Source organism: Prionailurus bengalensis, chromosome A1 (genome assembly GCF_016509475.1).
Source record: "Prionailurus bengalensis isolate Pbe53 chromosome A1, Fcat_Pben_1.1_paternal_pri, whole genome shotgun sequence".
Lineage (NCBI taxonomy): Eukaryota > Metazoa > Chordata > Mammalia > Carnivora > Felidae > Prionailurus > Prionailurus bengalensis.
The window spans coordinates 186,488,815-186,506,223 of NC_057343.1; the positions used below are offsets into that span (position 1 = coordinate 186,488,815).

Below are 17,409 nucleotides of genomic sequence, written 5' to 3' on the forward strand. Positions count from 1 at the left end.
GTTGGTGTCTGCTGAGAACCAAAGCATATAATAAAATTAGTTGGTTTTTTTCCTCAGGACTCTTGAGTGGCTGTATGGAAAGGCACAGATATAATCGTGGGTTAGAAATTCTTTACAACAGTAATGAAACCAATAAAATTGGAAGATTAAAAGAGATTCATTTCTAAAGTATTACAGTGGACTTTGTTAACTTAATTAAATTATTTAAGTCTAATCTCTTCTAAGTTAGTGACAAAAAGCTTCTTTTTATGACATTGTCTTGGAAATCATTTAGACCACCATGACATAAAAGGCTATGGAAGTATTTTTTCAGGCCTGAGGACATTTAAATCTAGGTTCTGTTTTGTGGATTATAGATTTTTTTTAAGGGCAAGTAAATGTTCCTCTTAATTTTCTTGCAATATGTAAAATTCAAATCACCTGGGCATTAATCACTAGAGATTCACTTCAGTTATAACCCTAAAGTTGTGCCATGGAAAAAGAATAGGTTGATAGCGGGGGTGACTAGAGTTTTTGAAACCTAAATGTCACATTGCATTTGATTATTAATTCAAAATATTTTTAGCTGAGTTCTCCATAATCAGAGCTCATCAGACTATTGACTATATTCAAGAGCTAAGTAATTAAAAGGAAGAAGTCAACATCACAAGTTAAATTTACAGAGAAGTCATTATTATTTTGTTAATAGCTTCTGTGACTTCCTAGGATATAACTTTTGAATCACACAGTCGTGTACCTATTGACTTGCTAGAACTTCTCAAGTAAATGTATTTTCTAACAAACTTTGGATATAGATAGGATCAGTTTCAGGTGATATTATTGGAATATTTTGTCCTTGAAAGGAAATCTTAGCCAAAAAAACAATAATTCAACATCTGACTTATTTGACCTTAAAAATGTTACTTCAATGAATGATTTTAAGGTTTTAAATAGGAAACATTGTTTTCACACATTTACAATTTATAATTTAAAGCACATTGGAAAGGATTGGGATAAAGTACCAGTGGACAAAATTTGCATTTAATAAATTGCTTGAAGTTTTACTATGTATGTTGACATCTACATAATTTGCTTTCAGTGACTATAATCTTTTCAGAGGGTCCAATGGATGGGTTTTAACTTTAACTTTAATGAAGATAGTTTGGAGAAAATAATCCAGAGGAATTGTGCTTTTTAGCCCCTTCAAGCAAAATCCAAGAATCTTTGCTCTGACCCATCTACCTATTTAAAGAGTTTGCTTAATGAAAGGTTATGTCAAGACCATCATGAGGCAAGTCTGAAGGCCAATTAAGGCTTGGTGAAAGGAAAATCTTTTTACCAAAATTGATGTCCAATTAGCATGGGTCTGTTTGATATAGGTCAGGTAAAAATCTAGGTTCATCGATTGTTTTTTCTTTAATTTATTATTTAAATGTTTTTTTTGAAATTAGGAAAGTTATATATGCTCACTGTTACCAGTGAAAAATGAAAGAGATGAATGGAGACAGAGGTTATTTTTTCCCCCTATTCTTTTCCCTCGTTAATCAATGTTAATGGCAGCAGGTGTATCATTCTACAAGTTCCGCTTTCTTGTATGGAAGTATGAGTACACGTCAAAAATGTGTGTTTTATTAATGTTTGTTTCTATAAAAATGCATCACATTAAATATATTACTCTGAAATTTAATTTTTCATGTAACAATATGAATAGATCTCTCAAGACAGTCGATATAGATGTAACCACATATCAGAATCACGCATCAGAACTGGATGACTTGTTAGGACACATTACCAGGCCCCATCCTCAGACATTCCCATAGGTCTGGAGTGGGGTCAAATATGCATTTCTAACAAGTTCCTAGGTGATGCTGAGTCTACTGGGCCAAGGGCCAGACTTTAAGAGCCACTGGTTTAGCCTATTCTTCTGGATAGAAGTGGATTCCTGCATAGAGTAGAAGTGTTGTGATTTATCCAACCATTTCCCCTGTTGGTGGCCTTTATTTTTTCTTATTTTGCCAAAATAAAATATTGCTGCAATAGACATTTTGTTCATATAACACAAAGATTTTTATGTCTATAGTATAGATTCCCAAATTGAGATTAGTGGGTCAAAGGTGGTGTTTACAATTTTAACAGCTTTTGCCTGATTAATTCCCAAAAGCGGTTATTACATATTACTAATTACTACATAAAGATTATATATCCCTGTTTCCTCATCAGCACTGTATTGTCACTGTATTATTATTTCTTTATGAGATGAGTGAAAAAATGACATCTCATTGTTGTTTTAACTTACATTCCCCTAAGCCCCAAGAGGTTAAGAGAATTCTTGTATGTTTATTAACCATTAGGATTCCCTCTTTGTCCATTGTCCCTTTAGTTACTTTTCTTTTTCCTAATTATTTCTAGAGATTTTTTTTAATATAAGGAATATTAACCCTTAATATGGCAAGTGTTGAAAATATTTCTCTCAGTCTCTCCCTTCACTTTTAACTCTGTTTATGATATGACTGGCATGAAAAATCTGTAATTTTTATGTAATGAAATATTACATAGGTAGTGCCTTTAGGTCTTCTATCTTATTTAAGAGACTCTTGTATAATGCAAGGTTATACAAATATTCTTCTAAAGTTTCTTATAATGTTTTAACTATTTTATATTTTGCATTTAAATGATTATTGTATCTGGAATTAATTTTAAAATATCATGTGAAGTTGGGCTATAGTGGCAGCCCTCCCCCCTTTTCAGGGACTGGGGGCATTTTTCTCTCCTATGTAATTCTTTCTAGGCTTTCCACATCACTAGGCCCACGTGCAACAAGTAAGCAGGCATAGTCTTTCTGGAAGAGGAGCACGGGCACCTGCTTGCTAATTTCCCTCAATACCAAGAAACCTGAATCATCACCAGAGACCGCAAACATAGGTAAGACCTAGCCCCTGGGTCTAGCCCCTTAGCTTAGGACAGACACAAAAGAGAATGGTTTCTAATTGATTCTTGGTCCCTAAAGACACATTAGAGGTGTTCTATGTCCTGCATTCCATGCCTCCCATCCAAATACAGTATTACTTAGAAAGGATGTTTGGAGCAAATTAAGGAGTCTGTGTTCAAGCTGTCCTATCTCAGAATACAAACATTACACAATTAATGCAAGTTTATACTCACTGGGGACAAATTAGTAAATAGAGATTAGCAAGAAGAAAGCAGGAAAAATCACCCACATTTCAACCATCCAGAGACAAACACTTCGAGCCTCTGGGTGTATATCTGTTCAGATTATATAACTAACTAAATAAATAACAGACAAGTAAGTAGATAAATGTAAAAATATTACTTTCCATGCTGTTTTTAATTTCCTCCCCTACCTTTTGGACATTTGGATTGCTGCCAATTCTTTGATGTCCCACATACTTTGAGATAAACATCACTTTTGTTACACTTTTGTGAAGATTTACTATTATTTCTTTGATACAAATTCCTAGAATGGTAGTTGCCTGATCAAGGTATACGTTCATATTTAAAATGTTTCCAAATTGCCCTCCAGGAAAATTTTAAAGTTTATACTCCTACCAGCCACGCATGAGAATGCCCATCAGTTCATAACTTTGCAGAAAAAAGTTTGCATGACTAAACACAAACCCCATTTCTTTTTAAAAAACACTACTTGGTAGATATTTCATTATTTGGATGCTTAGGTTTGATTCTTCTTTTTGGTAAAAAGGTATTGCAGTTTCCTGCTCTTAGGAGTATGTTTCACATTGGAGTGAACTACTTCCCCCTTCTCCAGGACTGGACTCATGTGAACACATCAATATATATTATATTCTCATCCTCTAAGACTAAGCAAGTGACCCAAGCTGCATTGTATCAACTTTGGGAAGTTACTACAATGAGAGAAAAGAAGTTCTCTCTTTCAATCCTCACTGGCTCTTCATCTATCTTTCCCTAGGATTTTGAAAACAACAAAGTAGATGAGAGCAGAGAAAAGGAGGGACAGATGCACAATGGGAGAGAAAGAAAGAACAAAAGGGACAGGAGGGGCAAGATACATCTGGCTGTGCCTGAAGCAAGAACTACTGTTGGATTTTTTACTAACATGAGCCAATCACTTCTGTTGGTGAGTGTACCTTCCTTTTACTCCTTTTTAAAATTTTTTTTTAACGTTTGTTTATTTTTGAGACAGAGAGAGACAGAGCATGAACAGGGGAGGGGCAGAGAGAGAGGGAGACACAGAATCTGAAACAGGCTCCAGGCTCTGAGCTGTCAGCACAGAGCACGACACGGGGCTTGAACTCACGGACCATGAGATCATGACCTGAGCCGAAGTCGGACGCTTAACCGACCAAGCCACCCAGTCGCCCCCCTTTTACTCCTTTTAAAAGGCACTGATATGGCTATTTGTTTTATATTTTATAATCATTATTTGATCATCTAGAATGTATTTTTAAGCTTTACCAGTAAAAAGTCTTTGTTAGTTATTACAAATAATTCGAAAGCAAATAAACATGTATTTGTGGTTTTCTCAGCCTTTACTATTATCAAATATTTACTATTCCAAACAGGTACACACCTGTAGGTAGGTCATTTGTCTCCCTGATAGAGTACACAACAGAGATAAGAGAAGACTTTTGTTCCCATTCCTTCCCCACCTTTGAGCTTTGGCTATTGTACTAGCAATCTAATGGTGACGAGTGATTTGGGTTCCCTGGTCACCTCATTAATCACATTAATGATGTCAGACACCAAAAAGAAAGTAGAGAAATCACTTGCCTTATCATCTAATGTCTTTTCATTAGAGATCTGGTCAAGGGATTTTAAAGACATTGACATTGACAACTAATAGGCAGTTGATATTAATTCTGCTGAAAGCAATAATGAAGCAGCCAGATTCCAAACAAGCTAGCAGTAACCTGGTGGGACCTCAGATGAGAAGGTGTTGGAATCTTTTAAAATTCAGTTTACTTTTTGCTTGGATGGACTTGCTTTAATTCAAGGGTAGTGAGAGTGGGCAGAGTTTGGGGAGGAGACATATTAGGTTTCAATCCTTTATCAATGTTTTAATTATCTTTCAGGGGAGCTCCCTAGCAGGTTGGAGGACAAGATTATTGTTTGAAAAGATAACCATTAACTCTGGAAAAATATTTATTTGCACAGCTCATTCCTAGGCTTGATGGGACTTCCAAATTTATTATTAGAGCTAATATGGAAAGAGGGTCATAGCTATTGCAGAAATGACCAAGGGTCACATCCCCAGATAAGATTAATAGCTTAATGATAAAGAGAAGTTGACAACCATGCTGAAGTATAGAACATCTTCTCTGATGGATTCCAACAAGACATGGAAACTTTGGCTGAGTGAGGCATGAAGCAGATAAGGTATAGACTTGGTTGCATTTGATTAGAGACAGATGAGTACAGAACTGTTAGAACATATCTCAGTGTAGCACTAATAAAGTGCTGGGAGCCAGTTGTCAACGACGGTATACATTCCCACTGAAATGTGTAAAAATGTACTACACATGCCTTTAATTTTATTCACCCATGGGGATAGCAAGCAATAACACAGTAAGACACTGGGGTTATTTTAACCATTTTCTAATTACATTTGACCCTTAAACAACAGGGATCCACTTACGTGTGGATTTTTTTAATATAAATACAGCACAGTACAATAAATGTATTTTCTCCTCCTCATGATTTTCTTAATATTTTCTTTTTTTAGCTTACTTTATTATAAGAATACAGTATGTAATACAGATAGCATGCAAACTATGTGTTAATTGATTGTTTATGTTACTGGTAAAGCTTCCAGTCAACAATAGGCTATTAGTTAAGTTTTGGGGTGTCAAAACTTACATGCAGATTTTCAACTATAGAGGAGAGGGGGGTATTGGCAGCTCTAACTCCAGTGTTGTTCAAGCGTCACCTGTATATTGATCAGCATTTGGTTAAATTGTATTTTGTATCCTATTCTAACAAAGTGTTCATGATATGTCAAGTACTGTATTAGGCACATAACCAGTACTGAAGAAACAAAATCTTTAATTTTTCTTCCTTGGAAAACCACTGTACTCTTAATTTACTCATTTCTTAACAAATACTCTAGACATTCTTATAGAAAATAAGAATCTGACAATAAACTTGATATATAAGTTTCCTGTCTCCGTAGAATGTATATTCTTCTAGGGATAAAAAGACAATAAACAAATAAGCTAGATTTTCAGATAGGAATAAGAAATGTGAAAAACAGAGAGAGTTACCTAGGGTATGGGGTTAGTTTAGATTGTTCAGTTAAAAACATCATTCTGAAAAATTTAACATCTGAGCTGAAATAAGAAAGTAACTCTGTAAGAAGGAGTAACCCTGTGAAATCTGGGTGAAGGAAGCACATTTCACGTAGAGGAAAGTGAGTGTAAAGTCAGAAGAGTTGAAGTTTTGAATGCATGGTTGTAGGATAGGAACCTCAAGAGACAGGTGTGTCCAGTTTATTCAGTCTATGGCAAGGAGATTACACTCAATTCTTAGCATAATTTATCTACTTCATGGTAGTCCTTTCCTTTCTTTAAAATAGAGATAACATTATGAAAAATAATCCAATATTTTTCTTATAAAGGTTCTGTCAGATTATATTTTCAGCTGAGAAATGTAGGTCTATTTGGATGAATCTAATTATATCCTATATCACATCACAGAGGTAAAATGTCAGGATAGTATTGGTAACACAACTTAATCACCAGTTAACAGGCATTAGTTGTTCACATTGACTTTTTTTTTAAATCTCTTTCAGACTTTAACCATCTACACAAAATCACAGAAGACTGGCATATGGAGGTTAACTCAAGGGATTTGGGGAGAACTTTCTCCTCCATTAAAATTTTGAGAAAGATATTTTGGTTTCTGGAAATTTCTGGAAAAGTCCTCAAAGTTATTATTTCCATACTATACCTCAGGGTTCTTTCCTAACTTTTTAAGATGGATTGAGAACTAAGAGACAGAATCCTTTCCTAAGAATCTGAAGAAAAGCCACCTCAGACAGTCTTTCTGAATGCCATGTTTTCCAACATTGAGTTCCAGCACAGATCTTTTGGACATCCAGTAAGAGTAAATAAGTTCTAATATCTTGTCATCCCTTTAAAGGATAGAATACTCCTTAACAGCCAATAAACACACTTTGTAGTGCTTCCTTAGGTGCTTAGTTTGGGAGGTCAAGACCTGATCATTGTCAAATGTTCTTTTGAAGTGATTTTAGATACTATATATACACACTATATATATGTATATGTATATTATAGATACTATATATATGTATCTAGTCAGGGTTTGAATAATCAAGGGTAACAAATTTTGTTTCTTTTGTTCTCTTTGTTTGAAGAAATGCAAAAAATGAGTTGGTGTTAGCTGTGCAGCTTGAACCATCCACCCCCTAGGAAGAATTTACATGTTTAAGTATTGGATTGGTTGGTAGTGCTTTTAAAATATGTGTGTTTGGCTCTGCCACTATCTCAAGGAATAGCAGCTGCCTTTAAATGAAAGGCCTAATGCTTTTTTGACTAATACCGTAACACCCCATGGAAATCCCCATTAGTCCCTTTGATGGAGCCTTTCGTGCCATTCAGTGTATTCTCTTGCCCTATTTCCCAGGATGGAAATTTGACCTATCCTGCATCCAGGAGCCTAACACTGCCACAGAAAGGTTTTCAAATGCTCTTCAAGTACTATGCAGATAACCAGAGGATAGGTGGAGCTATGTGCTACAACATTTTTACTTACCTGAGTGGATAGGACTTAGAGGTAGAAGGTGCTGACAATAGACAATGTACTTAAATATCCATAACCCCCCATGGACTATGACTGAATAGTGCTGGCATAGAGTAGAACCAAAAGGATTAACACAGAGAACTGTGTCTTGATAATTCCTTTTTTAGGGGAACCTTAGTGTATGGGAAACCTTGCTACAGCTTTTGTCCAAGAAGTGATGCCAGGCTGATAGGAAAGCTAGTTTTACTAAACTAGTACTAGTTTACTAATAGAGCTTTGTAGTTTCCCTGTAGCCTAACCTAGTAGCTTGGGCAAGCTATGTTTAAGCCATTGACATTCGTAAGCTCTGTAAGTAATATCTGCATAATTTTATTTATGGTTAGAGGTGGAGAGACCGAAAAGGTAACAGCTCACCTTTCCCCAGCCCTCCATTTTGAACATACTGTCTCTAGGTATGTGGCTAGTGATGTAAGGATAAATTCCTCTATTGGAATATCTGAGTTATTATTCCAGGGAAAATCAAGAAGCAGAGTTGTGTCTAGATAAATAATGGAAATATGTGTTTTCTTAATTTTCTTTTGTGTATCTTTGTTTTGCAATTTTTCCAAGATGAGTGTGGATTACGTTTCAGATAAAAAAAAAAAGTTGTATTTAAAATTAAGTTCAACGTTTTCTAGCAACAGTTTCAGCTCCTGTCTCTTACTCTGCTTCTTTCCTCAAAGGATTGCAAATGCAAGGATTTCAATACCTTATCTATTCGTATAAAAACATTCTTGAGGGGCGCCTGGGTGGCGCAGTCGGTTAAGCGTCGGACTTCAGCCAGGTCACGATCTCGCGGTCCGTGAGTTCGAGCCCCGCGTCGGGCTCTGGGCTGATGGCTCAGAGCCTGGAGCCTGTTTCCGTTTCTGTGTCTCCCTCTCTCTCTGCCCCTCGCCTGTTCATGTTCTGTCTCTCTCTGTCCCAAAAATAAAAAAATAAATAAATAAATAAAACATTCTTGAGATCCATCGCAAGTAGCAGCTGTTATAAGAACTTTCTACTCCCTTAAACACCTAATCCCCTGTGACACATTCCATTTATCCTCCTTTTGTGGTGACTACAGCTTTAGCTGCCCCATGTGGGGAGACTTGCTGGTTTTATTTCGTTGCTCTGGATTGCTTCTCTTAGATTGCTGAAAAATGAACTTATTCTATAGCACTCAGTTTGTCGTGTTGCTCCTTTCTGAAGTTACTGTTCTGAATTATTCCCTGTGTCCAGGATAACTCTTTGTCTACTCAGTATATTTCTTCTCTTTTACTTTGTACCTGCCGACCATTTTATATTGGCAATTTGTGCAGGTCTATGCTAAAAATCTTCTTTGAATAGCAAATCTTCCATGCTTTGAACTCCTCTAATCAAAACTTGCTGTTTAAAATTCTGCCTGTGATTTTGCTTCTGCTTAACTGTGGACACCTTTGGCATAGTTATCTTTATTCTTTCTAGCTAATGAAAATTTGGGCTAAAGAAGGGATCTTTTTATTTCCCATTAAAAATGCATTTGTCAAAATTATTAGTTTTGGAATATCAGATTTCAAAGGGAGCTCAGAGACCATCTGCTCAAATCATCTCATTTGTCAGATTGAGAAAAACGAGCCTCAGACCTCAGACATATGGGGACCAGACTAAAACTAGAATCCAGATCGCTGGTTGTCTTCTTACCATATCTGGTCTACTTTACTCTCAATGGAAAATGTAATTTTCATATCCTAATGTTTAAAACAAAGAAATAAATGTAAGGGATGAGATTCTTGATTCATCAGAGGGACTTTGGTTGCAAACAACAAAAACTGATTCTGGCCAATTTGGGCGAAAGGGAATTTGCTGAAAGATCATGAGAGGCTCACTTAATTCCTTAGCACAGGTTTTCAAAATGAGAAGTGATTAGGAGACCTCAGAAGGAGAAACAGCATGTTCATCCATCAAGATGCCTTCAGTGTTCCCCTCAGCTTGATGAAATATCAAACAGGTTTTTTCCTGACTATGGGCCCCTAAGATCCCTTTTCTTAGAGTATTTACTTTAGAAAATTTGCAACTATAAATTCTTTCTTTGCTCCATTGAGATATAAATCTTCTCTCAGACTTCTCCTGGTGTTACAACCCAAAAGTGTCTTTCATAAGGACCTGGGAGCCACCCCTTGGAAATGCAGCCATCAAAAAAGATAGGGCCCTTGTCTCGTTTCTGTGGGAGGGTAGGAGCCTAATTTCAATAAATACCAATTAGTAAACACAGATGCCCTTCAAGATTTGTTCAGTGTCTGAGTAATGTCAAGAATCCAAGCACTTTCTTTTTTTTCTTCCAAAATTTTATTTAAATTCAAGTTATTTAACATACAGTGTAGTAATGGTTACAGTAGTGATTCATCACTTACATAAGACACCCAGTGCTCTTCATGAGCGCCTTTAATGCCCATCACCCACTTAGCTCATCTCCCTACCCACCTCCCCTCTAGTAACCCTCAGTTTGTTCTCCGTTTTTAAGAGTCTCTTATGGTGTGCCTCCCTCTCTGTTTTTATCTTATTTTATATTTCCTTCCCTTCCCCTACGTTCGTTCCACATGAGTGAAATCATTTGGTATTTGTCTTTCTCTGACTTATTTCACTTAGCATAATACACTCTAGCTTCATCCATGTTGTTGCAAATGGCAACATTTCATTCTTTTTGAAATATGTATCTTATCTATGTCTATGTCTATATCTATGTCATCTATAGATATATTTATATCTATATCTATATCTATCTATCTTCTTTATCCATTCATCAGTCACTGGACATTTGGGCTCTTTCCATAAGTTGAAGCCAGGCACTTTCTAAATTTTTTTTTTTCAACGTTTATTTATTTTTGGGACAGAGAGAGACAGAGCATGAATGGGGGAGGGGCAGAGAGAGAGGGAGACACAGAATCAGAAACAGGCTCCAGGCTCTGAGCCATCAGCCCAGAGCCTGACTTGAGGCTCGAACTCACGGACCGCGAGATCGTGACCTGGCTGAAGTTGGACGCTTAACCGACTGCGCCACCCAGGCGCCCCGAAGCCAGGCACTTTCTATCTTTTGCTTTACCTTTCTTGACCTGTTTGCTTACCATCTAAAACTTACTAATAGCTACACAATGGCTATACAATGGCTGCTAAATGTCCATGTATCACATTTCTGCTCAAAAGCAGGAGGCAGGGCAGTGGCTAGAACAGCCAAGAGAACTACCTCTTTCCTTTTATCTGTGAAGGGTAGATTGCTATTCCAGAGGCCCCTAGCATATTTCCTCTAATGTTTTATTCACTAGGCATGGTTCACATGCCTGTTTAGTGGCAAAGACAGGGGAATTAGAAAAAAATAATGATTTTAATTCCCTAGCAATGGATTAGAAAAATAAATATTCATTCCTCTCCCCCAGGCTTAGAAGAGAAGCCTACTTTCCTCAAGTACATTGTTGGTCATCTGATACCTAAACAGAAGTGTATCACTGTTGGCCAGGGAGAAGGGTGAGAAAGGCAGTTATGTAGATAATCAACAGTATATGTTACAACATACCTTTGAGTATGTAGAGCCACTCTGTGAGTTTAGATCTGGATGATGAAGAAGAGAAGGCTGAAACAAGGACACTCCTAAGAGGAACAGACAGATAGAAACTGCAATGGACACAAGAAACCTTATGAAAGTAGTGATAGAGAGGGCTGGAGAGGTCTCAAAAAAGCCCTAGAATGCTCCAAAATATTTTGCCGAGCACTGTTGACTGTTAAGTTTGTGGAGGGAGATATGACTATGTTAAATGTATTAAATTTTTATATACAATTTTGTATTGGTTCAGAAATTTTACTTTATTTTTTATTTTATCATATTTGTTTTGAGAGAGAGAGAGAGAGAGAGAGAGAGAGAGAGAGAGAGAGAGAATGCAAGTGGGGATTGGGTGGAGAGAGAAAATCCCAGGCAGGCTCTGTGCTGGCTGTGCAGACCCCAAAGGGGGGCTCAGTCCCATGAACCATGAGATCATGACCTGAGCTGAAATCAAGAGTTGGACGCTTAACCAACTGAGCCACTCAGGTGCCCCCAGATATTTTACTTTTAAGAGATTTTTTTTTGTATTTTACACTAGGGAAACAACCAGCTCTTCATGTAAAGATTTACATACTAGCATGTTTATCACAGCATTATTTATAATTATGTAAACCTGGAAATAGGCAAAATGTGCAATGGCAGGGAGTTTTATGAATAAATCAAAAGTTTCTGTCTTTGAAGGATATTTAATGATTTGAAGGATATTAAAGAAGGCTATAAAGAAGGGTATTTCTCCTGTGTAAGAAAGCAGGTTTCCAAAAGGATATTTGCATGGTAAAAACATAGCATCTATGAGGGGTCATCCTTTTGACATACTGGAATTGCTGTAAATTTTTCATGTTCTTTATACTTTTTGGGTCTTTTCTAAAATGTATACAATATTTATGAAATAAATTCTATGAAAGATATCTCTTCAGTTTTGCCTAGGGTAGAACTGGAACCCAATGTTGATTTCAGATACAGACTCTGTGGTCAGCCCTCCAAGTTTGTCTAACTTTCAATATAGTATTTAAGTTACTTGTAAGAACAGCTCACTTACAGGTCAGTCTGTAGATGAGGAAACTGGGGCCAGACAGGCTAAGGAACTTGTTTACCATGCTGGAAAGGGGTACCATCACCTCTTCCTTGGAAGACAATTACTAGGCTAGGCCTCCATGTTATCCTGCCCCACTGATTATTAGTTCCCTATCTAGCAGTTACATGGAACTCTTAAACACCTAAGTCAGATGATGACACGTACACTTACACAAACTTTTTAGAAGCTTCTCAGAATACTCAGTAACACCCATGTCCCTTACCATGTACCTATATCTTGCTATCCTGCCTACTTCATCATTAGCCTACATGGCTAATCCAGTCTATTCACAATGGCTTCCTCCTGTTGCTGAGACCTGCCAGGCCTGTGGCTCTTTAGGACATTTGTGTTTGCTGCTCTCTTCTTCTGAGAATATTCTTGTGTTAAATCTTCAAGTGGCTTACTTCCTCATTTTCACTCATCTGTTCAAATGCTTTCTCCTTGAAGAGGCCTTCCCTGACCACTTTGTAATGTGGTCCCGTCTCTCTCTATCACCCCTCACATTTTTATCATGGATCTACATCATTTTTCTTTATAACAAGGAATGCTCTACTCTGTGTCCATTTGTTTATCTGTCTTCCTTAGTAGAATGTAAGCCCTGTAAGGGTAAAGACTTTGCTTTACTTTCTGCTGTATGCCTAGTAGCAAGAAGAATGATTGGTACATATTATCAGCTCAATAAAATCCAGCAAATAAATATATCAATGACAGAACCCATGTTTTCTCACCCCAAATCATATGTTTTCTTATTCCCTTATCAGAATATTTGTATGGTTGTAGATTATTTTAGACATGTGTCAATTGGTTCGTGATTAGAACATGTTTTTCATAATTATTCACTAAAGGTAGAACATCAAACTTAGTATTTTAAAAACAGCTCTGAATCTGGAAAGATTCATATACATATATCTTCTAATAAGTCTATTTTCTGAATTTACTTTAAAAGGAGGGAACATTTCTGAATTTCATCAGAAATTCAGCTTAACTTTTCTATGAAGATTTATCACAATTTATTTTGCCTACTGCCCAAGCACTGCTATGAATTAAAATATGTAATTAGGTAATAAACTATTTATAATGTATTATAGCTATTAGTAAGCTATAAGTATTCAAAGCATCATTAGTATCAAAGTGCATAGAGATGGAAAAGTTTAGGGTGGCATTTATAGTAAATTATGCAACCCTTTAAAGCAAAACAAATATTTCAGTAATATGTTAATGATTTCTGGGTATAATGTCAAGTGACTGATGTGATGGTAGGTGGGCAATGAGAATGAGTTTGAAGCTGATGAGTTCTTAATGACATTATCTCTTTATCTTTTGCCCTTCTCTTGCTCTTCATATTCAAAATTCAATTTGAGTCGCCTCCTCTGATACCTGATAAACTTCATCTCATTTATCAGTGATACACATTCATTTTCATAATTTTAAGCTTTAGTTCCTAGACTTAGTAATAATAAAACAATGATACCTACTGTTTAGACAACATTTATAATGTGCCTGATATTATGCTAAGTTCTTTGCTCCATTATCATATATAATCCTCTCAGCAAGCTTTTTTTTTCTTTCTTTTTTTCCTTTAGACTTTTTATTTTGAAATAGTTTAAGACTCATTAGAAGTTTTAAAATAGTATAGAGAGTTTCTGTGTACTCATCACTCAACTTTCTCAATATATAACCATAGACCATTGTCGAAACTGGGAAACTGACTTTAGCAAGACATTAACTTGAATTCAGACTATATTCAGAGTCTATCAGTTTTACATTTATTTCTCTTTTGGTGTATATCATCTATGAAATTTTTCCACATGCATCTATTCATGCAACCATCATCACATGCAAGACACAGAAATGTTCCATCATCACAAAGAAATCTCTTCCTGTTGCCCTTTAGTAGGCGCACATCCCAGCCTTACAACATGGTACCCATAAATCTCTTTTCAATGGCTATAATAGTATTATTCTGAGCATGTATAAAAATGTAATCATGAGCAACTTGTTGAAGGAGGTACTATTATCTTCTCCATTTTAACTTAGGACACTGAGACGTGAAGACTTTGAGAGAATGCCTTAGTGAAGGTCAGCCAGCCAGTAAGAGAGGGGTTGGGATTGGAACACAGGGCTTGACTCCAACACTCATGCTCTTGCTATTCTCCTTTTTTCCCCCCTGTTTTATAGACAATAAATGCCTAGGTCCTAATGATATTAAAATCACTATTTCCAGGACCTACACAAATTTCCCTTTGAAAAATTCTAATATTTCCAAGTGAAATGGTCTTTAGTGAGTTATTTTAGAAATTTCTATTTTAGTAGAATAGGACATTATACAATGTATGGCAGTAAATGAATCACTTCAAGGAAATAAAACTTATCTTGGAGGGCATTATCTACTCTAGTCCCATTATCTGGCCCTTTCTAGTTATATGTATGCAAAGAAAATTTGACTATTCTGATGTTAATTTGTGCCTTCTAGTTAAAAGACTGGCCAAAATAGAAGATTCACAGAGGACCATAAGGAAAAGTAAATCAAAGATAGTCACAAATGTAACAATATTAGGACAAGAAACTAAGTACAGAATTTTGAAAAACAGAACAGAAAAATACCTATACTAAGCAGTTTAAATCAAATCGCAAACTTTGAATGAATGAATTATGTAATGAATCTGGCCTACAGGTATTTTTATTTGGTCTGTGCAGTGTCTGAAACTGCAAATTAGTTACAAATATCTAAAAATGGGGAGCTTTAATACAAATTCCAAGTTTCTGGCTTCTTTTGGAAAGTAAAATAATCTGGAACATTGGTTCTACATTACAGCTGAGGCTGAATCATTGCTTTCTCCTTTATGTTGTATATATGCTTTCCAGAGTGGCATAGTCCCCATCTAGCCCAACAGAACCATCTATTTAGAAAAAAAAATTTTTTTACATTTGTTTATTTTTTAGAGACAGACTCAGCACAGCAGAGAGAGAATGAGACACAGAATCCGAAGCAAGCTACAGGCTCTGAGCTGTCAGCACAGAGCCTGACACGGGGCTTGAACTCACAAACTGTGTGATCATGACCTGAGCCGAAGTCAGACACTTAACCAACTGAGCCACTCAGGTGCCCCCTTAGAACCATTTATTTTATCTGGGAGATGTGGTGTGCATTTGAGTTTGTGACATCTGGTCAAGAGACTTAGTGAGATGATTCTACAATTTAAAAATTCTTGAATTAGAATTTGATAATTTTTTAGAAAATTATTTTCTGTACTCTATCATGTAGAACAAAGTTCTACAAAATGATAACAGATGATAAAGACTTCATAGCCAAATAAAATTGGAAATTCAAAGTACTTTATCCTACTTTAGAAATTCATAATCATATCCACATACTAGAAAAGGCTCTGATATCAGCAATAATGAAGCCTATTTAACCTTGTTTAATTCAATATTTCCTATATATAATTGACTACATTAACACCTTGTGCATATGTATACATATATGTATGTATTTATATATGTATATAGGTATGTATGCATGTCTTTTTGTACAACATTACTTCTTGGAACAACTGTTTTTTTCTTAGAAAAATGTTTTGGGAAATGCTGATTGAGAAAGATTAGAAATGTTTGAGCCTTCAGTTTCTCAACACATTCAAAATAATTGGCTTTCTGGAAATAAAAGTCTTAAATTTTCATTTCACTCCTCTGAAATCAACATGGCATACCCATTGATGCTGACCGAAACAAACACTGATTTTAAAATGGGAACAAGGTTAAAAATAAAAGCCAAGATCTAAGAAGAATTGTGAAATTGAAGACATCAGTGGAACATTCTATGGTTAGCATATTTCAAAGGAGAGAGAAAAGTCATCCTTTTGCTGCAAAAACTGCCAGATTGTGGTTTTGGTTTTTGCTTTCTAAGTCATGCTGGTTTCTGAATTCAGTGGATTATCAATGTTGGTTTGCAATCTATCCCCTGTACATGGAGGGCAAGGAGAGGCCAAAGAAAGGGGCAGTCCCCTCCAGATTGGTAGGTGGCAGTTTTAATAAGCAAGGGAACTTACATATGAGGCTTGCCTTGGGTGCTACAAGGTAAGAAGTTCTCTGCACCTGCCTGCCAGAATTGAGAAGTTTATATACCTGACTTAATTGGGTTCAATTGTGTGTGCCATCCAGATGATCTCTAAAACATATTGCTTTCTCGGGGTCGTGTCCTTAAAAATGACTTTGGTGGGGCACCTGGCTTGGTGTTGTGGATTTGAGCCCCATGTTGTATGCAGAGATTACTTAAAAATAAAATATTAAAAAAAAAAAAGAAAATGACTTTGGCTGTGGGATTGGTAGGCAGAAAGAATACTCCAAGGGTAGGGCGAGGTGTGAGGAACCTCTGACTACCAGGCTTTAGCTCGAGGGTCAAACAGAGGTCATGTCCTCTGCGTGATTGCTTCCAACAATCAGCCAGGCTGACCTTTGAAGATGCATGCCATGATTCTGCAAGGAGCAGCATTTATCATTTCATTGTATCATACATTCATTCAGCAAATATATACTTAGTACTTACAATGTTCCAGGTGCTGGGTATAAATTAGTGGATAAAACAAAGCCCAGCCCTCATAGAGCTCACAATCTTGTAGGAAAAACAAGAAATAGGCAAGTAAACAAGCCAATCAACATCTAATTACCTGTTGCTGTGCTATGAGGAAAGCAAAGCCGAGGCTGGCGGGTGGAGAATAAGAGTGTGGAGAGGGGATGTTTGTCTTCAAATTGGGTGACTCTGGAAGGACTTTTCGAGATGACATTTATGCTGGATCCAGAAATAGTCAAAGGAACAATCAAAGATATGCAGAAAGAAGAAAATTCAAGCAAAAGGGACAGCACCTGCAGAAATCCTAAAGTGGGAAAGACTTCAGTGCACCTGACCAGCTTCTGAGTTGGCCCTGTAGCTGGATGGCCGTGACTACAGTGGTGAGTGGAGGCAGGGGAAGATAGGTGAAGTAGGCAGAGCTTAGTTGTGCAGGACTTCACC

At 36.5% G+C, this 17,409-nt stretch overlaps 1 long non-coding RNA gene across 1 annotated transcript; it reads left to right on the forward strand.

Annotated features, from left to right (window-relative positions):
* The first annotated feature begins 2,598 nt into the window (after window positions 1–2,598).
* On the forward strand, window positions 2,599–6,864 carry LOC122475954. Its single transcript, XR_006295351.1, has 3 exons — window positions 2,599–2,901; window positions 3,926–4,093; window positions 6,764–6,864. It is a non-coding gene; the product is annotated as an uncharacterized LOC122475954 (long non-coding RNA).
* The last annotated feature ends 10,545 nt before the right edge of the window (window positions 6,865–17,409 follow it).